Source organism: Rosa chinensis, unplaced genomic scaffold, assembly GCF_002994745.2.
Source record: "Rosa chinensis cultivar Old Blush unplaced genomic scaffold, RchiOBHm-V2 RchiOBHmChr0c19, whole genome shotgun sequence".
In the NCBI taxonomy this organism is placed as follows: Eukaryota; Viridiplantae; Streptophyta; class Magnoliopsida; order Rosales; family Rosaceae; genus Rosa; species Rosa chinensis.
The window spans coordinates 204,831-210,919 of record NW_020126832.1 but is presented as its reverse complement, the minus strand read 5'-3'; the positions used below and the strand labels follow the sequence as shown (position 1 = coordinate 210,919).

The following is a 6,089-nucleotide window of genomic DNA, read 5'->3' as shown; positions in this document are numbered from 1 at the left end:
AATTGGAACTGGATTGGACCACATTGTTAAATTTTAGAAACAAACCCAACCCACACTATGCTTCGGGTCAATTTTTCAAGTTTTTTGGCCCAGCCCTAGCTAATGTTGGTCCAATAATATTTCTCTCTATTATCCGTTCAGCACTCTTTTTTTGCAAGAAAAAAAAAAAAAAAAAAAACAAAGCTAACAGGCAAAAAGGCTAATGGGCTAATAATATTTTGGTCCGGGAAGTCAAAATTTGACAAAAGGCAGAACTTGGCGCATACTCCAGGCCCTTTATATCCCTCAAGCCCTCAAGCCCTCAAGCCGTAACCTGTAAACCCTAAACCCTGCACTCCCCCCTTTCGGGCCGATAATTTTGGTCCCATTCGCCGTCCTCTACCTCCCTGAAACTCCATTTTCCATCTTCAAGCAGCGTTGCTCGTCAATTTCGGCAGTCCTATCTCAGGTATGCTGTGGTTCTCCAATTGTTTGTTTTCATTTTCCGATCCATTGGGTTTCTCTTTTCGTTGTTCGTGTTTTGATGTGGGGATCTGGCTAGATTTGGTGTTCTGCTTTAGAAGAAAGAAATCATTGTGGAGAACTGGCTAGAACTGAGAACTGAGAACAAGGTTTTCATTTCTTGTATTGTTCAATTGCTATAGAAGTTTTGTAAAAGCATGACTCTCAAGTCAAGACCGCTAATTTCTTTACCTAGTGGTCTCTCTGTACATGCCGTAGATTCGGTTTGAAATTGCTAGCTAATACATAAGTTGAATATATATAGTTAGAAGTCCATAGATGTTTAATGCGAGCAGGCTGAAAATGAAACATTGCGTATGGTTATTTTTCGGGGAATATGTGTATTTGTTGTGATGATTTTTTTGAAGTGATTTGGGGAGAGTTGGGGTCGTACATTGTTTACATGAATTATGGACCTGGATTGAGGAGATTTTCTACTTGAGAATCAGATTGTTTGACTTGAGAATCAAATTGTCATTCTCATTGTTATTTTTTTGGTTTCTTTTGGATAAATTTGTCTATCTTACTGTCTTGTGGCAAGTTACTTGTCAGCGCAGGAGATAACTTTCTTTTCTCTTTTTGCCTATTAAATCAAATGACATTTTCTTTGCCTTTTTAGAAGATTGTATGAACATATAATTTCTTTACAAAGGGTAGAGATTCATGAATATAGAAACCGGCTATTTTTTCTTTGTACAAATAGTCTTCTTCAATTATACTCAGTAGGTGTTCACTTTGTTTCATGTCGTTAGTGCTCAGTGAGGGCTTCTTTCTTCCTCTTCATATTAATCTGGATAATGAAGGGATAGCTGAGTTGCCTGAAGTAGACAGTATTTTCCCTCTTTTTTTTTGTTCCACTTGTGTCTTTGTCTTTTTGGGAATCACCGTAAAGCAGCAGCCAAACATAAGCCATGAACAAAAAATATAGTTTTGTACACACTGTAACAAATCCAACACTTTTGGCATGACACTTTACTTAATAAGTCTCCATCTTTTCTTCAGTTCCATACTTTTGTTCTGATAACTGCTTTCTGGTTAAAATATTTGAGATTTTTTAGTTATGGCTTGCCTTCTAACGGTTATTGGGTTGAGTAATATGAACTGCTCCCTCCTGTTGAGCTCTGTCCAGATTCAACTAATCCTGTCTAGGTTGCAGCTTCACTTTCTGCTTAAAATATGCTGTTTATTGAATGAGTAATATATTTAGTTGTGGTATTTTTTTGTTTTATTACATTTTTTTTTCTCTTTAAATGTTATCAGGAAGGAGAACTATGAATTTCAAGAACGTTAAGGTTCCTAAGGTTCCAGGAGGTGGTGCAGCTTCTGCCTTGATTAAGGTGGGAATCATTGGTGGGCTTGGCTTGTATGGAGTTGCCAACAGTCTATACAACGTCGAGGGAGGCATCGAGCCATTGTTTTCAACCGTATCATTGGTGTCAAAGACAAGGTTATTCTTCTGAAAATTTTTAACTCAACTTTTCCAATTGGATGTACATTATATATATGGTTTTTTTTTCCTTGGAAATGATAAATCATATGATTTTGCTGTATGACCTTATTTTTTGTGTATCCATAATTTATCGCTATACGACAACCATGTTGTCTATTCCTCTTGCTCAGTTCAAGTTATCTGTATTTCAACCATTGATGAATTGTATTTTATTTAATAGTTTTAAAGCATGTATTTCTTCTGGAGGTTCTTCTTCCATCCTAACAACTAGGTAGAGAACTACTGTCATGATGCATGGGGATTCAATATGTGATTTGAAACTTACCATACCTTTTCATTCAAAAAAAAAAAAAAAAAATTTGATATGCTTTTGACTCTTTGCATTTTGCACTCTAAAATTTATATCATTTGCTTCTTGATTAATTTAGTTGGTTTCTTAAGGTTATATATTTGCAGCAAGGTAGTGCAGGGTCATTTAAATCCTTAAATGTGTTAATCTGTTATTATCAGACCTGATTCAAGGCCTTATAATATCAGTTTTGATTTTCAGTAGCTCTATTTATACCTGTTATATGTTGTGAGACGCCTTCTGCATTTGTATCCCTATCAATGGCACAGCTGAGATCCTGATATCTTATATAAAGTATTCAACAGATCAGAGAAATTGACTATGGTAATGGTATCCTCTTTTAGCAGAATATTATTTGATAAGTGGGCCTCAAACTTCCTAACAGAATTATGGTTATTGGTTAACCTCATTTATTTGCATGGTTCTCCGATGTCATGAGCTCTGAAGTTGCGTAGATAAAACTCAGGTCCTAGGATTCGAGTATTGATGTAATCAACCATTTGTCCAAGTACCAGTTTTATGTTGTTCTTCTCCAACATTAGATAAAAAGATTGTTAATGTTACTAATTTTTGAACTTCTGTTACTTGTGTTTAAAATTTTATAGTTCGTTCCTTCTTGCTTATACTTTTTTATTTATTAGAATTGAGTAAAGATGTTACATTGCATGTGTAGGTTTATCCGGAGGGGACACACCTTATCATCCCATGGTTTGAGAGGCCGGTTATTTATGATGTTCGTGCCCGACCTCATCTGGTGGAGAGCACTTCTGGCAGCCGTGATCTCCAAATGGTCAGTACAATTTGTTTTTTAATTTTCTTTTATTTTTGTTTATGTTATAAGGACTTTGACAACTTCACGGTTTGCTTTCAAATTATTTGGGCAATGTTGTAGCATATTACGGATTCAACTTTTGACAACTCTTTATCCCTATGTATCCATAATTTATCACAATCTCATGCATGATGTATTACGTGTGTGTGTGTCCTGCTATCACAATTTCATTTAGCCTTTATCTGGTTTGTAAAATGAGGATTGGCTCTATTTAATTTTTAATCTTAGCATAAGCTGTTCACCTGTAGCATTTAACACCAGCATCCAAGCCATGTCATCAAAACATGTCTTTAAATCAGCTAGTAGTCAAGTTGCTATTCATTTTGTGTTCTCTTATAATATGTTTGTGTTTTCATTGTGCTGTCAAGGTGAAAATCGGGCTTAGAGTTCTTACTCGTCCAATATCAGACCAGCTGCCTACAGTATATCGAACTCTTGGTGAGAATTATAATGAGAGAGTCCTTCCTTCCATCGTTCATGAAACTTTGAAGGCTGTTGTTGCACAGTATAATGCCAGCCAGCTCATTACTCAGAGAGAGGTAGGCGTCAAGGCTTGTTGTTTGACAGTCTAAATTTCGAGATTTAATTTAGTGTACATCAGTTAAGCCAATGGCAGTTACTGATAATCTGGATTTTGCTTTCTGCATGAATATCTATTTCCTGTTTACTCATGGAAGTTGTGCATATAATGGAGATAAAACACTAAAGGTTCCAAATCTTGCCTTAGTATTGATTGTAGTTGCTTGTTTCAGGCTGTTAGTAGGGAAATAAGGAAGATCTTGACTGAAAGGGCTACCAATTTCAACATTGCTCTGGATGATGTGTCAATTACCAGCCTTACTTTTGGGAGGGAGTTCACAGCTGCAATTGAGGCCAAACAGGTGGCTGCACAAGAAGCTGAGAGAGCTAAGTTTGTTGTGGAAAAGGCTGAGCAGGACAAGAGAAGTGCTATCATCAGAGCACAGGTGAGTTGGAAAGATTCTCAAATAGATAATATTTATTGATATTGAATTCATTTCAAGTTTACGACCATTGTGTCAATAGTATTAGTTCTAATACTGCCTGAGCAAGGTTCATGTTTAGAATTGATTGACTTTGAAGTTTATCCCAAGTTCTGTTTGGGAAGAATCCTCATATGGTACTTGAACTATTGTGGAATGCACATTTTGGTACCTAAACTTTCAAAACTACCTTGATCGTACCTAAACTATTGCTCCGTTTCTCCATATGGTACTTCCATCCAATTTGCCCTTAACTTTGCCTATGTGGCTCATTCTTATAGGATGACATTCATCTCCAAAAAATAATCATAATAATAATTAATAGGCAAAGTTAACGGCAGATTGGATGAAAGTACTATATGGAGAAACGAAGCAATAGTTCAGGTACTACGAGGATAGTTTTGAAAGTTAAGGTACCAAAATGTGCATTGGACCATAGTTCAGGTACCATTTGAGAATTTTTCCCGTTCTGTTTTGTAACAACATGGTGGTCGTTTGGATCCTTATTGCCTGTATGAGAGCCAGAAGTGCCGTCGGTTAAAGTTGCCTTTTACTTAACAAGATTTTTCATGGTGAACAGGGTGAGGCCACAAGTGCCAAGCTGATTGGTGAAGCTATTGCGAACAACCCGGCATTCATCACACTGAGGAAGATTGAAGCTGCTAGAGAAATAGCACATACCATGGCAAATTCATCAAACAAGGTTTACTTGAGTTCCGATGATCTGCTGCTGAACCTTCAGGACTTGAACTTGGACGTGAGCAAGAAGAAATAGACTGCAGGTTGAACATGTAATCATTTCATTCAGGTCGATAAATTGTGGAAATATTTGCTTTAAAAGTTGACCACTGGGGACCGTAATGGTACTGTTTTTTGTTAAACGCCAGTTGGCATGGCAAGTCGTGTCTGACGACATCTAATTCTGGCCGCTGGATGAAACTTTTAAGATGCAATCACGGTTAAGGAATATATCATCTCTTGTTTGTCACCTGCTTTCTAATTTTTAGTTTGTTTCAACTTTCAATTGGAAAAAATCTTGAAGGTGGAGAAAAAAATATATGCGGGTGTCATGGGTCTTTTTTATAATGTTGCATATGGATACTTATATAATACAATAACCTACTATAAATGTTAGGAAAAAACGGCTAAAGTTATGAACGGTCTCTCTCTGGTTTAAGAGTAAGGCTGTTAAGGTATTTGTCGAGTCATAAGATACATGGGGAAATGATTATTTTACCTAAATTTGGGGTTAATTCTCTCTCTGGCTTGAGAGTAGGGCTGTCAAGGTATTTGTCGTGTCATAAGATACCCATTTACCTAAATGACCATTTAGGATACAGGGGGAAATGACCATTTACCTAAATTTGAGGTTAATTAACCCAATTTAACCAAACACTAAGAGATTGACCACTTAAACAAAAAGTAATATTTTTAAGAGTTTTTTACTTCAACAGTGTCTGAACTCTTTGAGGACTTTTGAAATGATACTTGAACTTTCAAAGTTATCAATGTGATACCTGAACTCATTTTTTCGTATTGACGTCGTACATGCGGTCGATTTCGGTCACAGAATTGTTAACTATGACCACGTGCCCAGCACGTGAGGCATTTAATGAGTTAAAAGACTAATTTACCCTCACAAGTATATAATTTAATAGTATCTGAACTCTTCGAGGACTTTTGAAATGATACCTGAACTTTCAAAGTTATCAATGTGATACCTGAACTCATTTTTTTGTATCAACGTTGTATCTGCGGTCTATTTCCGTCACAGAACCTTAACTATGACCATGTGCCCAGCACGTGAAGCACAAAATAAGGGTAAAAATAACCTTTCCCACTTCCTTTAGTTCTTCACGTGTCCCGTCGTACCTTCAGTTCTTCTTCTCCATTTCTATTTCCTTTTTCATCTGCAAAATGCAATCAGATGGGATGACATTTCCTAGCAAAATGCAA

General features: G+C 36.5%; 1 pseudogene; it reads left to right on the top strand.

Moving 5' to 3' along the window:
- Positions 1 to 336: 336 nt before the first annotated feature.
- Positions 337 to 5,121, top strand: LOC112181269 (annotated as a pseudogene).
- Positions 5,122 to 6,089: the final 968 nt, after the last annotated feature.